Here is a 13,745-nt window from a genome sequence, read left to right as displayed (position 1 = left end):
CTCTCTTTTCTTTGCTTTCTGTTGACTCACCATGGACTGTCTCTAAAAACCAAGCAGCTGAGTTCCTGCTGGTGGTCCTGAGGAAGCCAAGACAGTTTTCTTCTATCACCAGTTTTCTCCCCTTGACCCTGAAATCCCACCCCGCTAGCTGTGGCTCAGCTGGTGAGCACCTTCAGTAGAAGGACCTAACCCTTCAGGACATGGCCCAATGTTTCAGATACTCTGTGGCTGGAAAATGTCCAGCTCTGTGTCCTTGGGTGCCCATTTGAACCACGTCCCTGTGGGTTCCTGTATCTAACCCCACTATCTAGTGGATTTGGCACCAATCTCAGCTGCATACTGATAAAATGGGAGACTGCTTGTGCATGTGGTGTTATAAAACAGCATCCACGAATTAGGCCCAGGAGAATGTCAATTTATTTTCCTGTGAACCGAGTGTGGCACATTTCCTTCCTTTCCCAGTGATCTATCTGTGAGATAAAACACATCTTTAGTGTCTATCTTAAATACTGCAGTGTTGAAAAGTTCTCTTGACAGAAATTAGGCTAATGTTCCTTACGACTGCATTAGCTATAGAAACAAGGCTTTAAATTGAAGCTTTGCAAAGAGCTATTCCAGCGCCCTCTCCAAGGCATCTCCTTATTCCAGCTTTTATTATCCAAATTTGTTCTCACTCTGCCTTGGCAGCAGGGCTGGCAGGCAGCTCTTCCCATCCATCCTGCTGGTCTGGCAGCCAGGGGGTGGGAGCAGCACCTCCAGGCTGGCCCGGGCAGTGCTGGCCAAGCCCCATGGAGCCCTCGGCTCCGGGGAGACTCCGGGCTCAGGGGTGTCGAGGTCCGCCCGAGTGAACAGGTGACGGATGATTTTTTGGTGCAAAAATAACCAACAAGGCACAGGGGGTTTACAGTAACAAATCAACAAAATGCAATTTTATTGAAATAACCACAGCTGAATATGCGTTGGTTAGGGAATCTGGGGAAGAAAAGGGTAAGACAAGGGAAGAGGGAGGAAAGAAAGGTCAGGTAGGGTATAGCTACCGAAATGTGTCATTGTCATTCAGGGGTCCAGCCGTTGAAGCTCACTGGTGCACATCTCAGGGAGATCTCAAAGGACGGTCGGATTGCACCCCAAAAATATACCATTTTTCGTTGGGGGGAGGGTGGCTGAAATTAGGTTTCCATGGAGGGGAAAAGAATAGGAACAGGAGGAGGGGTGTTTATTTCTGTTGTTTTCATGGCCGAATGCTCGCAGGTGCGTTTATTCTGGGCAGTATTCCCCCCTTCGTGCACACCTCCCCCGAGCTGGGGCGGTTGTTAAGTCCCAGTCTCTGGAAGGGGGTGCCAAGGGGGTGCCAGGAGGGTGCCAGGGGGGTGCCAGGAGGGTGCCAGGGGGGTGCCAGGAGGATGCCAGGGGGGTGCCAAGGGGGTGCCAGGGGGGTGCCAGGGGGGTTTCTTGTCTTGGTTCCTTGATGACGATTAGCATCTCTGTTTGTCTGTCACGATAGTTGAAGGCAGGCAAGAGGGGTCTTCTCTTGGAGGGGGGAACCACCCCAGAGCTCAGACCAGCCAGGTCAGGAGGTGGGGAGAATGTCCAGATCCATTGTTCAGAAAGGGCAGCATGCCCCTTCGAGTTCAGCATGGCATGTTCTGCAAACACCACCTGTGAACACACTGAATAAGCATGAGACTTTCTTTCCCAACTGGCTCAACAGTTTTTAACCTTTCGGTGGTCTTTTCTCTTCATGACAATTGTGAGGCAAAAATGAAGGATTTTCGGATAGACTCTCACAGGGGACACCACTGCTGGCACGGGGCTGGGGCCTGGGTGAGGGGAGGCAGCTGACACCCATTGAGCACAGAGGGGATCCAAGGCAGTCAGCCGCACACCCTGACAGTGGCACAGCGTGTCCTGAAACGCTCCCACTCGGAGCTGGAGCTGGGAGAAGGGAGTTTGTGTTGTGCGTGTCTCATCCTTGCAATTTCAGCACTGAGTTACAGACTCAGACCCTGAAGACAGGAAGAGAGAGTGCTGAGGCCTGGTCATGAATTCCCTGCTTGAGCTTCCCAGCCCTCCCCTGGAAAATAGTTTCCTGTTTTGCTCTTTTGCCCTCCTCAAGTTGAGCCCTTTTAGCCTTTAACTCCATGTTTCCAACAACAGATTAACCAGGGCTGTTTTAAACCTCCTGATTCTCACACTGGTGTTGGTCCTGATGGATTATTCCCCCCTATTGTGTCCTTTCTGTGCCTCCACATTGCCAGGTTCTTTGGTGGCCCTCTCCTGAGTCGCTGAGAGAGGAGGAGAGGCTCTCTGAGAGTGACACGTGGGAGACATGATGGTTGATGATGTTCTGGAGGTGCTAACCTCCATCATAGTAAAGAAGCCTCTCTCAAAAGGCTAGATGCCTAAAACCCACAAAATTAATACCATCCTCAGTTCTTTTTGTCAGGTTCTCAATTCTCCTGGTCAGCTGCCTTGTTCTTCTCTGCCTACATCCTGCATTGATCTTCTCTGAACGTAGCCAAGCCTTCAGCATCCCAGATGGTCTTTCTGGAGTAACAAATAGACCTGAGGAATGACAATTATTGAATGGATTGTAGCACTGGCTTGGGGATAAATAATGTAATGAGTTGGAAAGGGATTAAAACTGGCTTTTGTAAGTAAGCTTCTCATGGATGTTGACTTGGGGACATGGTGAGACAAAGGTCGCTGCAGTGTCTCTGCAGCCTGGTGTGCCATTTGAGAGATGAGATATCAGAGTGGCTGGATACCTTTGGTCTCTCTGTTTCTTCTGCTTGCACCTTTGTGGGATTAAACTCCCTAAACTGCTGCAGTTCACAGACTTCAAGCCCAGTATCAAAAGAAAAACTAAATCAAATGCCTGGAATTAAATCCTCAGCACATGGCTCCTGCTGCACCCTAACTCACTGCAGTGCCTGCCTTGAAACTGGGGAGAAGGCTTTGCTGGCAAAGTGAAAACATGTTGACCTTACTCTACAAAAGGGCACTCCTTCTTCTTCCTGCCTTGTGGTTATTTTTTCCTGGTGTGTTCGCTGCTGTTGCACTGAAGGCAGAGCAGCCCTCCCAGGAGGGAGGTGGAGAATGGAGCACTTGTTGGATGAGCTCTTTGCCACTGGAAGCATTTCCCTCCTGCAGCAGCAGCAGCAGCAGCAGCAGCAGGTACATCAGCAGATGCTGCAGCAGTGCCCCCATCAGAGGCCCTGTATTTCCCCCTGGAGCCCTCCTGTCTCCCCTCCTTCCCTGAGATCCCTCCTCCCCAGGCTCCTCGCTGGCTTCCACCTTCAATTCCATCACTTCCAGACTTCCCAGGGGGCCCAGGCACTTCATGGGAGGGCCACGCTGTGCCCAGTGTGTGACAGACACCCCTCCTGTCCTTGTGGCTCCCCTGCACGGGAGGGATGAGGTTTGGTGTGTGTTCAGCAGGCTCAGCTCTGGGCATGAGGCTGGGCCCCCTGGTGTGCCACCACCATCATCATCGTCACCTTGGCTGCCATGGAGGGTGGGTGGCAGTCACAGGGACCTGCTCTGGCACTGCCAACCATGGCCTGCTTATCCCAGGGGCTCACGTGCCCCTCCTTCCCCCTTGCTGCAGGAGCTGCAGGAGAAGCCAAGTGGATTGGGCAGGCAGTGTGAGGAGGGAGCCCAGCCCAGCCTCCCCCACAGGGTGCCTCTGTTTGAATAGCAGCGTTCAGAGCACTCAGCACCCACTGATCAGCTGGGAGAACATAAATCCCAGTGCCACAGGAGAGCCCTGGCTCAGGGAAAAGGGCCAGTTGTGAGCGCTGTCCAGCCCAATGTCCAAATGGAATGGTACTTTCACATCTCTAATCAAGGGTTACTTAGTGGAGAGCCCCTTCCTTGTGAGGCTTTGTTCTCTGCTAGCTGTGGATTGAATCACGGGAGGAGGGATTGGATTCTGGCATCATTTTAAAAACGTTTACATTCTATTTGCTGAGGGGAACAAATTACAGAGAAGACCTCTCAGCACTGTGACAAGAGTGGCTCTAAAACCCTTTTCAGCCAAACAAGTGTTTGAGCTGAAGGCCTGATGGACAGTGCTTAAAGATGTGATTACTGCAGCAAGGTTGGCATTAAAAATCACTGGGTGCAAGAAAGTTCTCCCAGGGGTTACTGTGGAGGTTGTCTCCCTGTAATCGTGGTGTGAGCAGCCCTTAACACCCCGAGTCCACCAGTGAGCTCTGTGGCATCAGCCACGGGAGAGCAGCAGCACAGCAAGCACCAGTGGGTCACTTGTCTCTTGCTAAATGAGAAACTGCAACGGGATCAGCCCTTTTGGGGTGGCATCACTGTGGCAGGAGGGCTGGAACTGGGTGATCTTTAAGGTCCCTTCCAACCAAAAAATTCCATAATTCTTTCCCTGTCCCTGTTCAAGTGGGGTTCAAGCAGAAAGCAGAGCTGCTGCTTTGGGACCTGTGAGGAGCCTGGGCAGGAGCACACCTGCTGTTGGGATGTATCAGAACAGGGTGGCTTTGGGGCTTTCTCAGGAATGCCTTTGCTGCCAGCAGCTGTGCTGGATGTTGAACAGGGGACAGATTCACCCTTGGCAAGCTTGAAAGCATTTCAGATGGCTTCTGTCCCTGCTCCAATGCAGCACAGAACAAAATCAGATGTTGGAGAAGATGTCATACTTAGACATCACCATTCTGACAGGTTGATTTCCAGGATGTTTATTAACATAGCTTGGAATGTCACAGAAAGGTTTGTCAGATAAACTAGCCAACTGAAGTTCTTACATGAGACTTCCTTGGTTTTATTCAGGTGCTTTGAACTCTTCATTTAGTCTCTCAACAATTCATCCCATTCAGGCCTTTCTGGAAGAGCCTCTGCAAGGTCTGTGGCTGGGGGATCAGGCCCTTCCTGCTCCCTGTGTGTCTGGGTGTGGAATCCTTTGAATCCCTCAGGGCAATCCCCAGGGCTGTGCCCTGGAAGAATATGCTATAGAGTCTCCACCTATGCTGCAAGAGAAAACTTCCCCATGGAGCCTTGCACAACACTATGAACCACCCCAGTTCGTTTCCCCATATGTCCCAAATTCTGGTAGTTTCTCCTTTCCCTGTTCCCTCATTGGTTGTGGTATCCCTGGTGCCTGGCTCTGCGTCTCCCCTGTAGGGCAGTGCCCTTTGCCCTGCCCTTTGTGCCACCCCAGCGCCTTTGGACCATTGGCCACTGACCCCTAATTAACCCTGTGCACACCACATGGCCAGCTCTTTTGTCTCTGATTCCCCTTTGGCGTGCTGGAATAAGTCTTTGCTGGAATTTGTCATACAAAAGGCCCTTCTGCCTCTCATGGCTGAACTGGCCATGGTGAGTGTGGTGTGTGGACTTGGCTGCTCTCCCCGAATGTTCACCCAAGCAGCTTTTCCAAGGAGATGCTTATTGGGAAATAGGCAGCAGCACCCACCATCCAAACCCCTGTGTTGCTCAATCGGGGTGCCCTGGGAGGCAGAAGGAAGCAGCAGTGCCAATTGTTTGCTCATGCTGTAAGGACAGAACTCCTCTCTGAGGGTTTCCTCTGCAATCCCAGGAAGAGAAGGACATCTCTGTCCTTGTCAGCCCTCTGGGCAATGATCAGACAGAACAGCGATGAAACCAGGCTGGCAGCACCAGGGCTGGTCGCTCGCAGGCAGAGGCAGCCCAGCTCCTCCAGCCCGAGCTGGGCAGCGCCTGGGAGAGGTGGCACCGTGGCACTGGGCATGGTGCATCACCCCAGGGGTTCCTGCTGCATCCCATCCCCTGCAGAGCCCCTGCTGTTCCTGGTTACCTGAGCAGTGGGGAGGCAGTGCCCAGGCTGGTGCTGCTCTGAGGAGATGCTGCACTCAGCAGGCAGCTCTGGCTCCCCGGCAGTACCGTGGGAGGAGGAGCTGCCCAGGGACTGCATTTGTAAAGCATTTCTTCCCCAGGAAGAGGAGTTTGTCACAGGAGTTTGTACTTGGGATGTGCACACAGGTGTCTGAGCTTCCTCCCTGCCTGAGGTGGGGAATGCTGGGGGTGCTGGGGCAGCTGCTGGGGGAGCTTCCAGGCCTGGTGCTGTGAAATCTCTCCACCAGCTATCAGGAGGAGGTGACATAGAGCATATTAATGACATTTTCTAGTGGCACTTAATTGGGAGGAGCAGTAAATGCCAGACAGTGAACTAATGCAAAAGGCTGAGTGAAGAAGGAACAGAAAGAAATAAAATGAGATTCAGGCTATGGGCCTCTTCTTCCCATCAGTAATCCATCTCATCCTTTCCTGTGCCTGTTACATGTCTTCCTTTTGCATTTAAAAATGTTTTGTTTTGAAGTAACAAACAATCTGGAGAGTGGTAGACTTGCCTTTGTAGGAAAGAAAGGAAAGAAAAATGGAGGCAGGCTTTGCTGCTTCGTTGCTCAGCAGCTCTAACCAGAGTCTGGGGTCAGGGTGTGAGCTGAGCCCCCAGACTGGGTCTGGCTCCTCTGTTTTCCTCTGAGCACGCTGGTGTGGGACATCCCATCCACCCAGGCACAGCTGGAGTCAGGCACAGTGTCCCCATGTGCCACCAGCATGGGATGCCCCAGCCTCAGCCGGGTCCCCAGCCCTGGCACTGGTGGCTCCTGGAGCTGGGGAGGCAGCTCTGGGGAGCTCTGCTGCTCGTTGGGATTTGTTTCCTGGTAGTTTTTAATCATTATTTTATTAAGGGGGAAGGTGTGGTGCCATTAGATAACTTATTATGGATGCTCTGGCAGTGTGATTATTTCAGTACTGCAGCACTGTTGGTGTGGTTTGCTGGAACATTCACATATTAATTCCAATTTGTTGCCTGTACTAGAAAGAAAGTCCCTTTTCCCTCATTTCCTGCTTGGAGAGAAACAAAGAGTAAAGGAAGGCAGATGTTATCTGAGGCTTGCTCACACACCGAGGTAATTTTTGAGAGCTGTAGAGCCACTTACTGACTCGTAACTGGGGCTTGTTTTCAAACCCTTGATAGATTTTGAATTCTCTTACAATGGCAAACAAGGATGCTCACTTGGGGACAAGCCAGGAATCTGCCTCAGTGAGCTGGATCACCTTTGTTCTGCTTGCTCCAGCCTTCCCAGGGGACATTCCTGTGCCATGGGGGACAGGGTGGTGCTGCAGGGGGAGAGTCTCCTGTCCCTCTTGGGCTCCTCTTGATGGGCAGTCAGTGGCTGTCAGCTTTGTCCAAGGGGTGGGGATGGGATGGGATGGGGTGGGATGGGGTGGGGTGGGATGGTATGGGGTGAGGTGGGATGGGATGGGATGGGATGGGATGGGGATGGGATGGGATGGGATGGGATGGGATGGGATGGGATGGGATGGGATGGGATGGGATGGGATGGGATGGGATGGGATGGGATGGGATGGGATGGGGAAGCCACTGCCAGGAGTGCAGTCAGTTACTGCACAACCTTGGTGGGAGGTTTGCAGGTGAGTGTGTGATGTACAATTTGCCAGCCTGTAGCTGTGCAGTGAGTTGGGGCTCAGCCCTGTCCCCATGCTGGAACACAAACCCACTTGTGGAATGTGGAATGATGCGCTGGAAAGGAGCCCAGGATGAGACCTTTCTCCTTTAGTGAGGAAACACAGCTGATCATTTGGTTGCTCTAGAAGAAGAGAGATGGGGTTCTTTGGTTATCACTGCGTGCTGCATATTCCACCAGCAGCCCTCTGCTTTTACTAACGCGGTGCACAACGTGCCTGATCCTCCCTCAGTTGTGAGCCTGGTGGAAGCATGTCCTGTTTTCCATTTGTTTATTAATTTATAATCTTGTTTTTAGCCTCTGCAAAGCTTGATATTGGTATAGAGCCTGGGAAATGTGCACAGAGCAGAGTAACAGATAGTTTTGATTTGGTTACAAGGCAATAATTTAAGTGGACAGGTTTAGCTGATAACATAAAGCACACGAGAGAAATCGCTTTGGTTTATAAATGTCAGCAGAGCCCCTGGGAGGGAGCTGCTGCCTGGTGCTGCTGCTCCAGCCAATATATTATAAGGAGATATAAAGAGATGTCTGAAAAAATCTGGCTGACCAAGATTAAAAGAATGGGGCTATAAATTAAAGTCTTCCTCGGCGTCTCTTTAAGCATCTTTATGGGCAGAGTGCATCCAAATGGAGGAGTACCAGTGCTCAGAGGTGCTTTGGGCTGCAGAGGCAGCACCCAGGGGTGGGGACAGCTCGTGGGGACAGCAGTGTCCGTCAGAGCTGGCATGGGAGACCAAAGCCTGTCCTGGTGCTTCTGCAGCTGATAAAGGGATTAAAGCAGGAGCAGGAATAACACCATCCCTGCAGCGTCGCCAAAGGATCAGTGTCTCCTGTTTGGAAAATAAATGCTGTTGCTCTGCTTTGACATTTAGTCCCAATAAAGGCCTTGTCATTTGTGCAGTGACAAGTGTTTTATCCTCTGGGAGTACTTTTCCTGTTGGACACTCTCTTTTTGGCTGTGAGGCAGCTGAGTGACTGAGGGGCAGGTGGGTGGCACGTCCCCAGCAGCGGCGCTGGGAGCTCTGCTCACACCCTGGGGCTTTCTCCTGATCCATCATCCCAAGACAATGCAATAACACCTATTCCAACTGAGAGCAGGTTCAGATTGGATATTAGGGAGGAATTGTTCCCTGTGAGGGTGGGCAGGCCCTGGCACAGGGTGCCCAGAGCAGCTGTGGGTGCCCCTGGATCCCTGGCAGTGCCCAAGGCCAGGCTGGACATTGGGACAGTGGGAGGTGTCCCTGCCATGGCAGGGGATGGCACTGGATGAGCTTTAAGGTTCCTTTCCACCCAAGCCATTCTGTGAGTCTGTGATCTTATTTTTAATTGATTTTAATTTATTTTAGTTGTGGTTAAAAATTCCCAAGAGTGGGATATTTTTTAATTGGTAAGGGTTCCAAACCAATTGTGGGAGCAGGAATTTGCTGCTTCCCTCTCCACAGCTGGAACCCTTCTGGCAGGTTTGTGGAGGGGATTTCACAGCTATTTCTGCTCACTGGGTAGCTGATTTAAAGCTGGGAAATTACCTAGAATGGAAACTCTTCTTTCCCTTTATGAGGAGCAAGGGATGAGGTCCGGCAGCTGTAGGATTTGCAGCTCTCAGGGAAGAGGGACGATTCAGTAACACATCTATGCAGTGCCTACCTGTGGATACACATATTTTATTTGTCTGAGGTGTCAAGGAGAAAAAATGTCACAAAATGGTTTAAACGAAAGCGTGGTTTTATATTTTTTAAATTGAGTTTCATTTCCCAAATGCAACTTAATGCAAACAATAAGTAAAAAATTAATTTCTCTTGGGAAAAAGGTATTAACAGAATGGTTCTGTTTTAGCAGCATGTGAAGCTGTGTAATTGCTTACACATGTATCGCTCCAGTGTGTTCTCCCAGTTGTTGAATAGTATCAAATTATAGGAATCAAAGAGAATCAACTATTTTTAAGGGAAATGGCTAGAAGCTACATACTGAAACATGATTAAAATTCAGTATTTCCAGCTTACTTGTCTAAATCAGCAATTTTAATCACATTATTCAAGCCAACCCACCCTCAAACACACTTTTGACTTCAAAATACCCCAAACTAAATAAGACAGAAGACCTTCCTTGAGCAGCTGTAACATTTTTATATGTCAGTGTCAATCTTTTTGTTGAAAACAGAGATGTTTTTCATGGTTTATTTATTAAAGCAGCACATTTGCCCTGCTGTGCCATGAACCTGGGTCGCTGTGATGGGTGGGGAGGGGAAATCTCTGGAGCACCAAGAGCTGCTTAAACACATCAGGGCTGTGAGTTTTGCTCTGGGGTTCGGATGCTCCTGGTTAAATCCCATTTAGTGTGCAAAGGAGGAGCAGGAAGGGTTTGTGCCTTGGCTGATGCAGCCTCGGGGTTTTGGCTGTGCTGGGGGTGCAGCTCATGAGCACCAGGCCTGGGTTTGGTTTTGTTTTCTGCTTGCTGATTAGACAGATGAGTAATGTCATGGTTGACTCTCACAATTAAAAAGAAAATGTTCAGAGAAGTTTTATAGTTATGTTTTACCCCTTTGTGTTGCTATCAGGGATGCCCTGGGTTTGGGACATTTGGGAGGGTCACTCATTCCTGTGGCAGCACCTGAGCCCCACTCAAGGTGTCAGGAAGGGATCTCCACCCCTGGGCAGGGAAGAAGGAGTCGATGGACAGAAATTTGGGGGGTCTAAAGGGTTAAAAGATGAAACCTCCCTGGTGTGGGTGAGCACATGTTGGGGAAATCCTCTGCTCCCAGCGCTGTAATCTTTTCTCTATTCCGTCTGCTGTTGTATTTCTGATAAGGTTTTAATAAACCTTTTAAATTTTTTGGAAGTGAGTAGCATTTCTCACACTGAGAACAGAAACAGGAGGGCTGGGCCCCCCAGCCTCCCACCCTTCTGGAGCCTGCTCCTGTGCTTTCCCTTTGGGTGATTCCCTCGATGGGATTCCATCCACCTCCTTCCAGGGGCCATTCCCGGCTGTGTGACAGCCCAGAGCTGCCACAGCCACTGCTGGGGCTGTGACCTGGCCTGCCCAGTGCTGGTGGCACAGCCCGGAATGCTCTGGGCTTTGGGGGGAGGCAGCCAGCCGGGCCCTGGCTGTGTCTGCGGAGGAGGGGATCGTCCTCCCGCCTCCCGTTCAGCCCGCGATGGCATTTCATCCTTCAGAGCCTGGCCTGGAAGGGACCTCACAGCTCACCTTGTTCCACCTCCCTGCCGTGGGCAGGGACGTCTCCCACTGGAGCAGGTTAGCACTGGCTGTGTTTTCCTTGCTGGCAGAGCCAGGGACAGGAGATGTGATGTTGCCCTTTTCATGGAGATCCTACAAACTCCTTTCTGACCAGTACTCCACCGCCAGCAAGGGGCACACATTGGTGAGGGCACCGAATTCCTGCAGAGCCCGACTTTTCAGCGGGGAAGGATGCTCCCTCAGATAGACAGAGATTAAAGGTCCTGTGTATCACAAATTTAAGGAGAAGGAGGAGGTTGGGATCTGTCCATGGAAAGCATTCCAAGTGTGGAGGAGGAACATGTAGCCTATCCTCCTCTAAAATGGGGAGATAATCACACCTGTCCTCTCACATATGCAACCAATGCAGCTTCCAGTGGACAGGACTGATGGAGAGAAAGAGAGTCTACCAGAAATACAAACCTTGTTTTAATAGGAAATCCTCCAAGATGGATTTTCCTGCACTTTCTAAATGCATCTATACCTATTGAATGACTACAGACTTCGAAATGTTTCTGTCTGAATTGTGAAAATCATCCCAGTCTTACACAGGAAGGACCAGGTCCTTTGATCAGGGAAATGTCTCTTTGGTCTTCAACAGGGAGGGATTGATCAATTTTTTCCCAAGACCGGAGATTTTATCTGTGAGTACATGTATTTATTCTACACAATAATTACCCTTGCCTTCACTTCCCTTTGGTAGGAGATGCTCCCTGTCTCCTGCAAGCTGTTACTCTATCCCAGGTATCTTTTGAAGTAAAAGGAAGAGAGAAAGGAAAGGTTGAATAAGAAATCCTCCTCAGAAGGGGGAAGATGAGAAGCTTTGGTCTGTCTGTCCATCTGTGAGCAGCTCTGTGGCTGTTCACCTGCATCCTTGCTGTCCTGGGCAGGCAGAATTCCTGCATTAGGAGAAGAAGAAATGCCATCAAGAGGTAGCAACAAAATATTGCCTCCCTTGACCCCAGTGCTGGGCTGGCCATTGAGATGTGTTTGTGGTGAAAACCACTCTGAATTTCGTATCTTTTCTGCATTTAAAACGGAAGCTTAATGTATTCTGTGTATTTTTGTTGGCAGATAGTAGTGATCATAAATTCCTTTTAATACAGTATTTCCACACCAGCACAGCCTTAATGTGCAGCGTACCTGGCTGTACTCTGCGGGATGCTTTGATTTCCCTTTGGCAGCTGCATTTTATTCTGTCTGCCCCGATCAACAGCAATTCCCCTTTCTCCATGTAGCCTCCAAATTCACTCCTGGTGTGGAGTTTTAGTGCTCTGCTAGGACCTGGGCTAGAAGGGAAGGAATCAGTGTCTGCTGGGCTCAGGGTTCCACCTCCACTGTTGATCAGAGCCAGCCTGGCAGCGGAGGGACACCTTGGGTGGCTCAGGGTGGCAATTCTGGGAGGAAAAGCAGCACTTTAGGGATGCTGCTAGGTGGTAGGGGGATCAGTGATGGATATCCCACTCCTCACTGTGCAGGATGGGGAGGAGCTGCTCCCAAGGAGGAGCATTTGTCTCCAGCTCCCAGTTCCTCCGCAAGCTGGAGCAGTGCAGTGCTCTGAAATAACGTGACCTTTGCTTGCAGGTCAGGCTGTTCCTGCAGGGTCACACATGCAGCTGAGCCTGCAGACAGGAGAGAGAGAAGCCAAGCTCCCAGACAGAGAAAATGGGAAAAGTGACACAAGAGAAGAGAGAAGAAGGAAAAGGTACAGGCAGACAAGGCATTGGGTTATGTGGGCTATGGGATTCATGCCTTTTATTAGAGGCCAGGTTCCCTGGTGCACAAAATTCCTACCTCTTCCTGAGATTTCATTGCTGGGTGAGGAGCTCAGCAGTGCTGAAAGCAGAGGCCTGTCCTTTGTGTTCCCTTTGGGATGGCAGTGGAAGTGTCCTGAGTGCACATTCAGAGGCACCTTCATGGCTTCCCATGCCACGACACCAAAACAGCTTCCACAGCGTTGGTGGAGTTCTCGCAAAATCTTTGGGTTGCCCTTGATTTGCAGTGTTTGGGGTGTGATGGTTCTCTCTGTGGTGTTTAGACCTAGGTACTTCTAGGGGGCTGTCTTTTGGAATTTATCTGCTGCAATCTCAAAACCTTACTCCTGTACTGCCATGATGACATCTTGTTCTACAACATCCAAAATGTTTTGAGCCTCTGCTCAAACTAATGTTTCATCCATGTAATGAAAAATGATAGCATTAGGATGTCTTTTCTGCACGGGCGAGGGAATTTGGGCTCCAAGCCATTGACAAAAAGCTGGGCTCTTCTTCATTCATGAGGCAATATGGTTCACTGGTACCTCTGTAAAGGTGCTTGTTGATTTAGAGACAGAAAAGGGAAAACGGATTTGTCATTGGGATGCAAGGGGGTGTCAAAAAAGCAGTCATTTAGAGGTATAACAACTATCTGCCAATCTCGGGGTATCAGGGAGGCTGAGGGCAGGCCAGGCTGGAGGGTACCAACGTCCTCGATGTCCTCGTTGATTTTCCTGAGGTGCAGCACCAGCCGCCACTTGTCCTTGCCAGGCTTTTTTATGATAATGAAAGGCGCATTGCAGGGGCTAGTAGATGGTACAATGTGGCCCACAGAAAGCTGCTCCTGCACGAGGGACTGCAGGGCCTTTAACTTTCTGCCTGGGAGGGGCCACTGATCCACCCATATGGGGTCGTTGATCTTCCTGTTTAACTGAAGGGTGGTGCGCTGCTAGGTAGCCCCATCTAGAAATCCTGAGGTGTTGATAGGATCTCTAGTCTCGTCCCCAACTGGGACAAGAGGTCTCTTCCCCAAAGTGTTATTGGTGCCTGGGTGATGAATGATCTTACTGTAGCAACTGTGCCCTCAGGTCTTTCCATGCAGATGGTGTCTTGATTCCAGAAGTTGGTAGTGGCTCTCCCAACGGCTAAAATTACCCCAGCCACTGGAACCAAGGGCCATCCTTTAGCCAATCAGGGGGGGAAAGTACGGTGACTTCAGCTCCTGTATCTAATAGTCCTGACAGACATCTCTTTCTCCCTT

General features: G+C 50.4%; 1 pseudogene; it reads right to left on the bottom strand.

The window, feature by feature from the left end:
- Positions 1–13,745, bottom strand: part of LOC131094398 (zinc finger protein 850-like) — a 672,678-nt pseudogene that overhangs the window by 656,324 nt on the left and 2,609 nt on the right.

Source organism: Melospiza georgiana, chromosome 29 (assembly GCF_028018845.1).
Source record: "Melospiza georgiana isolate bMelGeo1 chromosome 29, bMelGeo1.pri, whole genome shotgun sequence".
Lineage (NCBI taxonomy): Eukaryota > Metazoa > Chordata > Aves > Passeriformes > Passerellidae > Melospiza > Melospiza georgiana.
The sequence above is the reverse complement of the archived record's forward strand: the minus strand, read 5'-3'. Positions and strand labels throughout refer to the sequence as shown.